The 14,655-nt window shown below is 41.9% G+C and overlaps 1 protein-coding gene across 3 annotated transcripts in view; it reads right to left on the bottom strand.

The window, feature by feature from the left end:
• The window catches only part of FANCC (FA complementation group C), a 79,801-nt gene extending 73,644 nt beyond the window's left edge, over window positions 1–6,157 (bottom strand). For 2 of the 3 annotated variants that reach the window (XM_085043703.1, XM_085043705.1), the window contains exon 1: window positions 6,059–6,157. The gene's annotated coding sequence lies outside the window, so the exon portion shown is untranslated. The remainder of the gene's footprint in view (window positions 1–6,058) is intronic. The other variant, XM_085043704.1, reaches the window with a different exon arrangement.
• Between the last annotated feature and the right edge of the window lie 8,498 nt (window positions 6,158–14,655).

The following is a 14,655-nucleotide window of genomic DNA, read 5'->3' as shown; positions in this document are numbered from 1 at the left end:
TCATGTCGAGCAGAAGCAGAAGCATATCTGCACACAACAAGTAAGAACATTAATTGTCTCTTCAGAGGAGTGATATATGACCTGTAATATAGTAGAAAATGTGTATTCCTTTGTATTAGTATATCAAGGAATAGCATTCACTTCTACCTGTACATAAGAAAATTACAAGGAGGCAGGGTGAAAGCCTAAAAATGTTCCTGTCAGAACGTAATCTTCCTCCAACTAAGCTGTGGAGGTTGGGAGGGAAACCAACAGGGACAACCTATATAGATGTCGAGAAGGATGACTAGTAGCCTTTCTTTCTTCAATTAAATTATGAATGAATATTAAGGGACTTCCTTACAATATTTCCAGCAATACTTCTTTAGTAGCCATGTCAGTGCAAAAGTCAAGCTCCCCCCCAGGTTACAGAGAAATATGAAGACATATGTTCCAAACTCTTTATCCCAAATATTTGAACACAAGGTAAAATACCGACTATGGTACTGATATCCAGAGCTATTCATACAGTCCAGAGTTGTAATTCTCATTCTAAGCAAACACTTTCTCCCCATTTCCGTAAGATCTTCTAATATCTATTTAGTAATGAAGCACATACCTTTCATTGAAATCCCTCAGTTCTACATAGTTAAAGCATTTTTTCATAAGCATAATGAAACAGAGGCACAAACAGAAAACGATTTGTTCAAAGTCACTGAGGAAACAAATGACAAAAAGAGATAAAACACACAAATCTCATATGCTCTAGCCTATTAGGAAACACTGGTTTTTTCAAGGTTTCCCTCAAAGATAATCAATTATTCAAGTTAAGCTCCTCAAGCATTACATGACAGTTTATGCAATGATGAAGGTCAATATTCCACCAAAAAGAAAATGACCACACGATAATCACAGAAAAGTATTTTCTTTCCAGCTTATATTACACATACTTACCTTTATATGAACTCCAGTGACAGCTTAGTAAGAGTAAGTAAAAAATCTGTGAAAAGTATTCACAAGAACACAGTGAAAGCAAGCTTGCAAACGAAAGAATGCACTTCTCTGACATAAAAGAAAAGAGTCTCATACTTTTCCCTCCTCTCTCTGATTACTCACACTCAAACACAGCCACAGAATAAAATCTTTGGAATGAAGATGTATTTATGGCACTAAGTATACCTGACAGAAAAAGAAAAATGTATTCTTCAGCTGAATAAAAATAACTTCATGACATTCACATCAATATTTACACCTTTTTGTTGTACATTATCTTAACAAACTCCCACAGTCCCTGGAGTCCATTGACAAGGTTTCATGCTATTCACAGGCATTAAATCAGGCTATTCATTCTTTGCAAACAAGAAGAGATAAGTTTCCTCAGAAACATCTAGAGCAAAGACTTTCAGTGATTCACTGAGTCAAACTCATACCACAGAAACAATTAGCTATGTGGGCCTTTAGACTGAAGACAGGGAACTGACATTCAAATCAATGAGACAATGATTTCTGGAATTTCCAGTCAATTAGTCCTGTATATTTTATGAGCATTTACTTTTTAATACACTAACAGTGGATCCTCTGACTTGTCAATAATGTTTCTGTTACATCCGTTCATGAAAACCTCACAATTTTGCCCTTAGCATGAAATTAAAATTGTATTTTTCTGGTATTTTATGGGAAGGGAGCTCCTTATGAATGTGGTCAGTTGATGATAGATGAGAATATCTAATGTAAAGCATAGAAAAAAAATACTAGCTAGTGGTATGTCCCTTGGTCTCTTCTTCTTGGACACTCATATATGTCAATTTAGTTGTGCACTGTGATACCTTATTATAGTCCTGTTTGGAATACTTCAATGCTGTCACATAATTAATCAAGATGTATGAAATAAACATGTCCAATTAATCTGCTGCTAGGGAGTAAGGACAGCCATGCAATTTGGCTCCATGAGTCAGAAGCCTAAGAGTCTGATTCTCACTTCTGATACACCTCACAGATGACACTAAAGAAGTCATTAGTTAAGTAGGGCTCATTCTGCTTCATCTCCGCAGAAGCCTGATTAGTACTGCTTTGATTTTAAAGAATGGCACATATACACTTACTTGCCTTTAGAAAAAAAAACAATCATACTAAAACCAACTAACTGGTAACATCAGGTTTACTCCATTTACAATTTTTTAAAAAATTTACTCCTCTCAAAAATTTACAAAGTTCCTTATGATGCGGTAGCCTTGTGGGCTTTATTTTGCAAGATAACCATAAGCAATGCTGTACAGATTACACTTGAGCAAGTTACCTGTCTTTAGAATGTGTTCAGTAATACCTGTACAACTCATCACCAGTAAAATTATGAAATTATAGCTCATGGCATTGCTTATATATATAATTTCTATTGAAAGCTAAAAACGCATGCAGAGGTACTACATCACAACCCTGCAACCACATGCAAGGCTGACAGTTAAAAAAATAATAGAAACCTCTCACAAACAGCATCTGACTTGAGTCCACCCTGTACTATTACACAAAGTAAAAGAATTCTTGAACAAATTCTAAAGAAGCTGTAACTAAAAATTCCCAAATTCAGAAGACTAAATTATAACTGTTAATATAAATAATCTGATTTCTCTTTATTAATTTGTTATTAAAATTTAATGAGCTTATGACTAATATACTAATAAAGAGTATTTTACAACTCCAAATCATCACATGCCATTTGTCATAGCCATCTAAAATCAGTATTATTTCTAGAGTAAAACACATAACTAAGTTTTATTCATTTTTAAATACTTCTGCAATACTTGCAAAATTACTGTCCCTCACCAAGGACACAATATGTAACATATGGTACCTTCCTGTAACTTAGAAAGAGGACTGCATGGTCCTAAAGTGCTCTTGGGAGCTGGTGGGATATGTCATCAATTCTCAAGCACAAAGGATTTTCTAATTCCAAAGCTGCATGAAAGGAATCACAGATTTTTATTTAGTATTACCATTGTCTTCATTTTAATAACTTTAACAAGGACAGCAATTTATTATAGCATTAACTGAAAAATATGGTCCAGGAATACCCTTCTTACCCTTCTTGGTATAGGCTGAATTGTTTAAGATTTGATTTTTGAGAGCTGTTCTACCATTTATACATGTAGCAAAATCTTCACAACCTGCATATTTTTGTGCATTGTTTAGATCACCTTGGCACAAAGTATGTTATATTCATTAAAAATAATTTTTTAAAAAATCATCTGATAAATCAAGGACTGAAGGTTTTTATTTGGGAATAATCTCATGCAATATATACATCTTCCTGTAAATGCCAAAAATTATTCCACATATATCAAAGGACTCTAACACTTTCTGAATTATTGTTTCAGGAAAAACTTGTTCCACCTATCTCCGATAACCTTCACAAGATCCTTCGCCCAGATGTCTTTTGAAAGACATCTTTGCCAAAATCAGCACCTTCACAATTGTAGGGCAGCATACTGAAACATATGTCTTAGGGAAAAAGAAATTATAGTTTAAAAGCACACTGAGTGTCCAAGGCTGCTCCGCTGATAGAACAACTGTGTCTAGTGCTTTCAAAGGGGCACTTTGTTGTTTTAACTCTCATAATATCAGCCCAACTCCCACCAGTGTCTGTTATGACACTTTCACCCATGATATCCTGTGGTTAATTGCATGTGCACACATCCAGCTGGCCCATATGCCATTGCTGACCAGATGGAATCACAGAATCATAGAATGTGAAGGAGTTGGAATGGACCTTATACATCATCCAGTCCCAACCCTCCCTGTTATGGGCAGGGGCATCTCCCACTAGACCAGGTTGCTCAAGGGCTCATCCAGCCTGGCCTTGAACACTGCCAGGGCATCCAGAAATTTCCTGGGGCACCCACTCCAGTTCCTCACCACCCTCAGAGTAACAAATTTCTTCTTAATATCCAACCCAAAGTTTCTCTCTTTCAGTTTAAACCCATTCCCCCTTGTCTTATCACTACAGATCCTGAAAAAGAGTCTGTCTCCAGCTTCTCTGTAGGCGCCCTTCAGATACTGAGAGGTTGCTATGAGTGCTTCACACAGCTTTCTCTTCAAGGTAAACAGTCCCAGCTTTCTCAGTCTGTCTTTGTAAGGGAGGTGGTCCAGTCCTGGAGGACTACTGCCCAACAACATAGGGAATAACAGTCTTTGTCTTTGACCCCGCCTTCAGATTTTAGAATATATAAAGGAATAGAATTGCCATAAAACCTTTATCCTGCTTTCAAACTTGGTTAAAGTTTATTATCGCGTTCACTTCCCCGTAGCCAAAGACACGGAGAGGCAGAATCACACAGATCTCACTCCCTGAGCAAACTAAGATAAAAAGCACAGAAGTTATTATCAAAACTTGACCCGTGCTTGCAAGTAAGAAGACACTGGGGATGCTCCCGCCTCTCGCTTTCCCAGAGCCATGCTCTCTGGAGTCAAGTCTGGGCTGCGGGCCAGCCCCGCAGCACCGCCGCTGCCCAGCAGGCGGCAGCAGCGAGCAGCGCCAAGCTCCGGCGCGTTCCCAAGGCCGGGCAGCGCCTCGCACCGCGCCTGTGGAAATGTGCCGCTCGGCTTCACATGCCCTGCGGCCGGGCACTCCTGCCGCACAGCCTCCCAACCTTCAGCAAACAACGGGAAATTAACTAAGCCCAAATAACGGAGCAAGTAATGCACATAAGTCAGAAAAAAAATCATAATTAATTTAATGGGTGCAGACAAGCCTTCCTTTCACAAAAAAAAGATTCACGGACTTTACACGGGAAGTGATGGGGGCAGCTTCAGATCCCTTAAGTACATAACAGAAAAAATTCCCAAATTCTGAAGATTCTTCAAAAGTTTTCAAAAGGCCATCACTAGATTGTTATATCACAGTAATTTTACCCAAAGGATTCTTCACTGTGATAAAGAGCATTACCCCATTTTAGTTATTTTAATTATTCTCCCACATGAAAAACGGTCATTCAGAAACTTTTTGAGAGGAGTGGAAGTTTAATTACCTACCTTTGTGAAGCAAACCCAAAACTTAAAATGTCAAATTGTCCCAGCACTTATGGGACACCTGTCTTCCCTAATCTTCAGTTTAAATAAAAGGCCAGCTACATTTTCTGTCACTATTCTTTTAAAGCATACTCTACTGGAGTTCCTCCACCAGAGCAGATGTCTGCAAGTGTCAGACTGCGTGGTACAAAAGTTGGCAAACTCTGCTGAATCAGAAACAAAGCTGTAAACTTTTTACTCCCTCTCCCTCTAACAATTACTTGGGAAAGCATCTATGTATTACGGTTGCACCAGTCTTGCACACAGATCACAAAATGACCTTTTATCACTCTGTTCCCTCCCTAGAAGAAGGAATAGCAAGAAGCGGGCAGCACAGACGAAGCCTCTGTCTCTCCCGATGTTTTCAGTACCAGGTAGCACCTACACGGGGAATACAAGAAGGCTGAACATGGAATTTCTACGTGGGTATGTAGTGATGGGACAAGGGGTAATGAGTCTTAGAGCAAGTTTAGGTTAGATGTTAGGAAGAAACTTTTCACTGTGAGAGTGTTTAGACACGGGCTGCCTGCATAACCTGTGGATGTCCCATCCCTGGAAGTGCTCAAGGCCAGGCTGCATGGCTGGCACGGCAAGCAGTGACCGCAGAGCCCGCAGCAGGTCGGGCGGCAGCCGCGGGGCCGTGCCGAGACGCTCAGGGAGCAGCTCCCGGGAGGTAGCGCAGGCCCGGCCCCACCACAGCCGCTTTCCTCTGCCCACCTCAAAGCCGTGGGGAGGCCGGGGAGGAACGGGCTGACGCGTCGGTGCCCCTGCCGTCCCTTCCCGGGCGGGCTGCTCGCCGCCGCGTCCCGCGGATGGGGCAGGGGGGGCGCGGGGCCCGGCGGACGATCCGCACTAGCGCACCCCCTTCCCGCCACCACCGCCCCCGGACCGCGACCACCGAGGCGCGGCCAGCGGGGGCAGGACGGGCGAGAAGCTGCCGCCCCTCCCGGTGTCCGGGCAGGTCCCGCCGGGCTCCCCGCTCCCGCCGCCGTCCCGTCCCGCCCCTCCCGCCGCTTACCGCGCCCGCCGCGCCGCACCTTTGGAATTTTCGCGCGCTGCCCCCGCTGCACGGCGCCGCGCCTGCGCAGAGGGGCGGGGCGGCCGGAGCGGCGGGCCGTGCGGGTTGTGCCGTGCCGTGCCGTGCCGTGCCGTGCCGTGCCGTGCCGTGCCGTGCCCCGCCGTGCCGTGCCGTGCCCCGCCGTGCCGTGCCGTGCCCCGCCGTGCCCCGCCGTGCCCCGCCGTGCCGTGCCGTGCCGTGCCCCGCCGTGCCGTGCCCCGCCGTGCCGTGCCGTGCCGTGCCGTGCCGTGCCCCGCCGTGCCGTGCCGTGCCGTGCCGTGCCGTGCCGTGCCGTGCCCCGCCGTGCCGTGCCGTGCCGTGCCGTGCCCCGCCGTGCCGTGCCCCGCCGTGCCGTGCCCCGCCGTGCCGTGCCCCGCCGTGCCGTGCCCCGCCGTGCCCCGCCGTGCCCCGCCGTGCCGTGCCCCGCCGTGCCGTGCCGTGCCCCGCCGTTCCCCGCCGTGCCCCGCCGTGCCCCGCCGTGCCGTGCCGTGCCGTGCCGTGCCGTGCCGTGCCGTGCCGTGCCGTGCCGTGCCGTGCCGTGCCGTGCCGTGCCGTGCCGTGCCGTGCCGTGCCAGCTGAGATCGGCCGGGCTGTGCTGAGCTGAGGGGTCTGCGGCCGGCCGGGCTGTGCTGTGCTCGGCTCAGGGGCTGAGGCCGGCCGGGCTGGGGTGAGGGGAGGCTCTTCACACTGAGGGCGGCTGGCGCTAGAACAGGCCTTCCCGGGCCGAGCCTGACTGCGTTCAGAGCTCGTGGTGTGACGGTGCGCACGGTCAGCAGTTGAACTTCCATGGTTTTTGTGGGCCTCTTCCAACTCAGGATACTCTGTGATTCTTTGATTCTGACTCCGTTGTTCAGCCTGCCCCAGCTCCAGTCTCAAACTGGAATGGAGAACGGGAGTTCCTCCTTGGAGGCATCAGGCCCTGGAAATCCTGTTGATGAGCTTTGTGAGCAGTGTACACCACACAGTCTGTGTGCTGACACCGGAATGATTTTTCCTCTCCTTTTTGTGTTGATTTGGAGTGTTGTTCCTTTTGATTTGACATCGTGGGAATGTTTACTTGCTCTTAAGCAGGGCACGGACATTTTTGTGTTCTGTGTCCCATGCGGTAGTTGAATATATTTGGTTTCTTTCTAACGCAAACACCATCAAGTCTTTAGCAGGGAAGCCTCTGCAGGGTTCAAAGAAATTGGTCCTGGATAGACCAATGCTGTTTAATGTTCCTTAAACCAGACCTGATGAGTTCTCCTAGCATTAAGGTTAACATTAACCTCTTGGTTCTTCTCAGACTGGCATAAAACATGTTCACAAGGATAAAACTTGGAAACTGTACCATATATCAATCACTCAGCTAATCTTGACACAATCAAGATTTTCATAATTTGTCTTGCTGTGTATCTTTCCAAAATGTTATTAAGAGAAGCTGAAGTATTTAGGTTGGTGATTATGTTTCTACCTATAGTTTATAAATTTCCTGGTGGAAAATAATCCTGAAAATAAATCCTTTCCCTGTACTTGTCTGCACTCACAGCAGGTGCTATACAAAGAAAGTGTAAGTTACATCAATCATGCCCAAGACACTGAGACAGTAAACACATTAAAATCTTCCATGATGTCCTGCTTCTGTTGTGTAATGGCTGAAAAATACTGGAGAGCATATCCAAAGCTTGTTCCACAGAATCAAGCACAGCGCATGGAAGCAGAGAGTTTATTAATTCCTATGGTATTCCCTATTGATACTTTGAAAAGTTCCTATAGCGTATAAAGAAGAAGCATGAAATCCTTTCTAGAGGATTGAAAGCTAATGACTTTGCCTTGACCTGTTCTCTTACTGACAGCTGTTAACACTATGAAATACTCCAGTGAGCATTTCAGTTTCATGTGTGTGACTGTATTCCTTCATGCTTTGCATAAAATACTCTTCTTAACTAGGAGAGGTATTTACACATTCTAGAACCTGTGAGGTTTTAGCAAAATTTAAGATAATAAAAAGGGAAATGCTGTTTTTAATGGCAGCAAACAAGCCAAAATAAAAAGTTAGCAAAATGTGATCATGCTTGAACCAATTTTCAGAGGGTTGGAGATACAGGAAACTGCCTGCTGAGAATTGGTATGCAGCTACAAAACTGTACATTCTTTCATGAATTACATAGTTGTTCAAACTCATGATAAGTTGTGAAGCATTAAATCTTACAAAATGAAGTTACTGCCGTAAATTGGTGAACTCAAAGATACCACACACTGAAAGTCTTTAGCTTTTTCCTTTGCAAAACTGGTTATTACAGGTGAGATTTTCAAATTAAGCAATTTAATTTCAATAAATTAATTTCAGTTTTAGTTTAAAAGTATGAGAAAGCTGGTCACTGCTTGAAAGTGAAATTTCAAAAAAGCCCACAACACTGCAAAACGTTGCAAGTAAAACAACTTATAAATTCTAATTCCATTAAATACAGAAATTTTAAAATAAAACAAAAAGCAAAATTCACACACACAGAAGCAATACCTCAGCTTTTCACAGCATGATACACATCATTAACGGAGGTTTAAAGTTGCCTTATAACATCCCACTGTACTAAAAATGTGGCAAGATAGTAATTATCCGTGGAATAAAAGACAAGTGTAAGAATAAAAGGAGGAAACAAAAGCCTTTAAGTGGACAAATTTCTTTACAACTGCCTTTTATCATATGGATTAAATGCTTTTGTTAAAAATGGAAGCACAGTTGCCAAACCAACATAGTTTTGCTTGAAATTTGAGACTGCTTTTTCTTCTATAAGCTTTGCCAAGCCTATGTCTCCATCAAACCAAACAAACACTAAAATGTTTACACTAAAATGCTATACATCAGATGAAAATGAAGAAATTACCGATTTTTACTCAGTGCATGAATTTCCACCATAGTATTCCTGATGATGACTTCCATATTAAAAAAAAAAAAAAAAAAAAAAAAAAGACCACAGAACACAGGAAAAGAGGACTGGATGGAGAGACACTGAGAAGATACTTCCTTTTGGTTTTAAATCAAACTCATGCAGGCATCGTTAGCTAACCAGTTGGAAAAATCATCTTTATGGTCTGCATTTTTCAATGTTTACTGAATGTCATATATGATCGTTTGATCACAGCAACACAGGCCAGTCTATGACTGTAGCCTTCATGCCCTTGCAAATTACATGTTTTCAGTGTTGCAGACCACTGCCTCACAAAAAAAAAAATCCCTTAATAGGGATCCCTTCAAAACTGAAAAGATCTCCACTTACTGAGCAGCTTGCTTAAAGTGGCTTCCAAAACAGTACATAGCAAGTCTGTAGAATCATTCCAGTGTTAGTCAAAAAGTGGCTGAAAAAGCTCTATGGCAGAAAATAAGAGCAGCAGTTTGTGGATTGCCAGCTTTCCCCCCACCATCTCTACACATTAACTGAAAACCTTGTATTTCTCATTCCTTCATTTAGCTTGTTGGACACTGCAATATCATGCTTCTTTGACCTCCCAGAGGAAGTATAACTCCAATATTCCATTGCCTTCACTCCTTCTTTAAACAGTTTGTCATCCACACTCCTTTGCCTGCGATACTCATATTTGCAAGTCTGTGGAATGCATTCTTTCATAAATCTCCTTTCAGTTATTTTAGCAATCATTCTTCCTTTATTGGTATTAACCTTTCTTTAACCTTGTCTATCTTTAGATTTAGTCCCTTTCTTGTGATATCTCTGACAAAATACCAATTTATTTTACATTATTCTCTCACCAAAACATGTTCCGTGGTTCTCTTAATTTCTGGTGTCATTAACTGAATATTTATGTTGGGTCACCTTCAAATGGTCTGTAGTCTAATACAGTGAATCTTATTCACAATTGATAAACACTTGCATTAATATAATTCATACTGTTCAAAAGAGCTCTGTACAGACCATGTAAAGAATATCTCTATAAATGAAAGGTATATATGCAAATGCATCAGTCAAAATAAAATAGTAAAGATAAATATTGTATTATGTCAACGAAAATATTGAGAGTATGTATCTGTAAACTACAAATAAATACATTTTAAAGTTGTTGAATTAATCCAAATCAGAACATCACAATGCTAAGTTATTGTCACCTATAAAATAAATCTTATTTATTAATTACATATTAATCTTATGTATTAAAAATCACAAAGTAAAAGCTCAGAAGCTCATAAGGCTGTTCATGCAATAATCCTACGTTTAAGACATAGAGTTTGTTACTCTATAGAAGATTTTATTAATTTTGGAAACAGTTGGCTGCCCCTGTTTCTCTTGTACCCACAGTGTCACACCGCTTGTTTTCCATGTTTTCTCTCAGAGGTGTCCTTTGGAGTTTGCTTAAGAGCTTTAGCTCAGACCTGGGATTTAACGATATATTTCCTTACCTTTATGTATTTCTTTCATAGGACAGAAAAAATCTCTGGCAGCATCTACAATACTGTTAGAGGTTCTTTCATATTTGATATCGCAAAATTGTTTATGTCATGAAATAATATGATATGAAACATGATATAAAGCTGGATCCCCTTGCTACTGTGTGTTACCATGTGGAGCACATTGTGACCTGAAAATAGGTGCAAGCAACTTTCTTGCCTATTACACTCTTATCTGAAACTCACTGTTCCAGACAATGCAACAAATAAATTGTGCAGGAAGCCCCATATCTTAAACTTTTTTGTGTCTCTGTTTTCCTTTATTTTCCTTTTCTTCTCCTCTTTCTTTTCCTTCTATCTTTAGGTGCCCCTTGCTTCTCAAGTGTCAGTGTGCCCAGCTCTGGGGGCAGGACTGTAGAAGGGGTGTTTCAGGGGCTGATACCTGAGCTGGCATAAAACCACAGAATCTGCAGTGGGCAATAAAGCTATTGAAAGCTAATCAGTATCCATGAATAAGTGCTCAGAGATGCATATTTATGCACTTCTGCTACACACAGATAACCCAGGCCACCAGTACTTGCTGCACTGGTGGCCTGATTCACTATGAGAGTTTCTTTGATCCTAAACTACAGTTCCTACAAAGTACAATTGAAGAATAATTAATATTTCCAATCTTAAGAAATACTGTTTTCCTGAATATCATGAATCCTAAAAATTTCTATGCCACTAGGCTCTTAATTCAGATGATCAGATTGTTCAAACTGACCAAATGGTCAACAACATTTGGGAAAACTCAAGAAACAGCTGATATTTGACTGTAAGAGAACAGAGGTTAAAACCTGTTCGCCTGTGAGCACCACTTATGCCTGAATGTAAGATGTGTCTAGCCTGACCTCACCAAAAGGCTAAGGGCCTGAGCATCCATTTTTATCCTGTCTAGAAATGTTACTCTCTCTCTCTCCTTAAGTCACAATGCCTTGTGAATGAGCATGTCATAAACAGTAAAATGATACTCCAAATGCCCCTAGTGGGCAATGAATTTTGTGGAGAGTGCCCTGGATGAACTGTGAGTTTTCTGGAATGCTGAAAGTATTTTATTTTCTTCCTCCGAGCGGCAGTTTTTTCCCACCTAGTAAATGAGCAAAGTGATACTGACATTGTAAAATGCTCTAGAAAAGGGGACTAAGGAAGATGGTGTCAAAAGCAAGTATAATAATTATTATAAATCAAAAAATACACTCAAATGATAGGACTAAAGAAGCCTAGGTCTTCTTAATCTTCATTAGTTGTGGCTTCTAGGAAGTCATTAAACTTTGCCTTTTCCATGCACTACTTAAATAACTATAAGGCTGTAATTAAAAGGAAAAAAAATAAAGCATCAGTAACTTTAGTATCTGAGAAGGAAACTTAAAGTGACACTGGGCAAGTACCTACAATGCAAAAAGGCTTCTGTGTGGTTTCTTAGTGTATTTACTGGTTTTGGAAACCACAATATAGAAAAGACATTTCTGTTAGAGAAAGCTGTTAGAGAGCATCCAAATGAGGGCCATAAGGATGGTGAAGGGCCTTTGGGGGAAGCTGTATGAAGAGCGGCTGAGGACACTCGTTCTCTTCAGCCTGGAGAAGAGGAGACTGAGGACAGACCCCATTGCAGGTGCAACTTCCTCATGAGGAGAAGAGGAGGGGCAGGCACTGATCTCTTTACTGTGGTCACCAGTGAGAGGACCCAAGGGAATGGCCTGAAGATGAATCAGGGGAAGTTTAGGTTGGATATCAGGAAAAGGTTTTTCCCCCAGAAGGTGACTGGTGCCTACAACAGGCTCCCTAGGGCAGTGGTCACAGCACCAGCCTGACAGAGTGTTTGGACAGGAAGTGTTTGGACAATGCTCTCAGGCACATGGTGTGACTCTTGGGGATGGTGCTGTGCTGGGCCGGGAGTTAGACTCAATGATTCCTGTAGGTCCCTTCCAACTCAGCTTCTTCTGTGATTTGGTGATATAGGATATAGCAGTGAAATGTTCTAAACATGATCATATGTAGCTATACATTACAGCATGTGAAATGCAACATGTGAAACAAGTAACTAAACTATTTAGGGAGACATTATCTATTTTCAGTAGTTCAAGCATCCTCAATATTCAAAACCTATGTAGGGCCTGTGATATTACTTACTATTTCTCAAAAATCCTTCTCTGTGCCATGGGGTGAGAGGTATTCCAAGCTGTTTGTGAGAACAGATGGCCAAAAGGATGAGAGGATGGGGAGCTTCACCCTATCTTGATTTTTTTCTCAAGGTGTAATAAGAGTGGAGCAAAAACTCCATTGGCAAGACCTTGTGCATCTTTTGTCAGAGCTGCTCTTGTGCTGCAGCTGATATCCTGATGATTCATACTTTGCCAGGCACTTTGTTCCGTTATGGCTGCTCTATAGCACTAAGAGGAATCAAAAATGGAACGTGATTAAGTGCTCTGAGTTGTTCCAGTGGGAACGGAAAAGATGTCTGAAGGTCCATCTGTAGTTGGGTAATGGTGTGATACTTATTTGTCATGGAATAAAGAAAGCCTAATTAAGAAACAGCAGGGAGGAAACACAAGAGGTCTTCTCAGAAAGTCTGTAACAAATGAAAAACAGGTTTCAAACTGTCATTTTCGTAGCTTCAGCAGCATTCTATTTGAAATCATAATAAAATGTATTAGTGCTTGTTCAGAGAACTTGTAACCATGTTAGAACTACAAAAGTCATAGTAGGCCAGTTACAAGTAATGATAAAATTAAAAAGATCAATACTGTGAAATATTCTCTATTAGAAGACCATTGCTTTTTTCTGTGGCTTTGAGGTTGATGTCTCTAGTAGTTTTATGCTCATCACTGGCTTTTATTCATATCCACATGATAAAATTCCTTAACCAACATGTGACAGAAGGTATTTATCGTATTATATTTAGTACTGTTACAGATCTGTAGTATTATTCTCCTCTCATGCACAAATTTGAAACAGGCGGGTTTAACAGCGGCTTGTTATGAATAAACTTCAGGCTCTGGGAGCTCTGTGTTTCTGTGTAGTGCAGCTGCATACCTAGCAAAGCCTTCTGCGTAGCCTTTTCTAATGGCGTGGCAAAGCTTTAGGTCCTGTGCTTAAGGCCAGGTGGAGTACAGGGGCAAGTGCAGCTGATGTTGCTGCTGTTCAACACCAGCTTACACAGTTTCTCAGCGTCGGGACTGTGTTCCTGGGCACCTCACTGATGCTTGAGTTTGAATGGGAAATGGTGGCCTGAATGTGCTACTCAGACCACACTGGTGTTACAGAATAAGCTAGAAAATCTGGCTTGTAGCTAAGTGCTCTCTCTGGTTCATCAGTCACTGGGCCTGACTCTTCCTACTTCTTGTTACTAATGTCATCACAGATGTTCTTGAAGACATGACAGAAATCAAGACTTACTTTGTCTGGTGCATCTTTTTCGATAATGACATTTTCCTCTCCTGCAGCATGCAATCACTGCAGAGAGGGCTCTACTGCCTTAGATATCTTAGACATTGTACGTACACAAAAAAACTTAACCACAAACAACTTGCATGAACGTAACTTCTTCCATTTTTTTTTCTTTTTTTTTTTCCATTTTGGTTTTCTGGTGATAAACATTTGCAGACTCTTGACATTTTTGCCCAGACGATAGGTAAACGTCCACGAAACTCAACCACATTTGCCAATAGCCAGCACTAGAAGATGGTAATGCTGATGCTTCCCTAACCTATAGCCAGAAACACCAGCAGTGAGCAATGAGACAGCTCTAAAGGTGTCTGATTTCTCATGGACGTACTGTAAATGCATCTGCTTAGACCTGTCTGTTATGAATTACTATTTTCCCAGCAACATAATAATCTCTGCTTACTTTCTTTTTCAGAACCTTCACCTTGTAAATAGTTTGGAGTCTTTTCTGAAAGAAGGTACTGCATGCATTTAAGAATATTATTTTCTCTGCTAAGAGCTATTTACAGTCTAGGTTGTCATGCTGTTAAGCAGCAACAATCAAGGAACAGAGCATTTCCTAGGAATTAATGGCTTGCTAGGCAGAGTTTAAAGCCTGAGGTACAGCCAAAGGCTATTAACTCCAGCTGGTCATTAAAAATCCTTCGGAAATACCTTGCTCTAAGGTCAGTATTACTGTTAAAACAAATGTAGG

This window comes from Lichenostomus cassidix, chromosome Z (genome assembly GCF_008360975.1).
Source record: "Lichenostomus cassidix isolate B80296 chromosome Z, HeHo_3.0, whole genome shotgun sequence".
Taxonomy (NCBI): domain Eukaryota; kingdom Metazoa; phylum Chordata; class Aves; order Passeriformes; family Meliphagidae; genus Lichenostomus; species Lichenostomus cassidix.
Note: the sequence above shows the minus strand (reverse complement) of the source record. Positions and strands in the feature narration are given on the sequence as shown.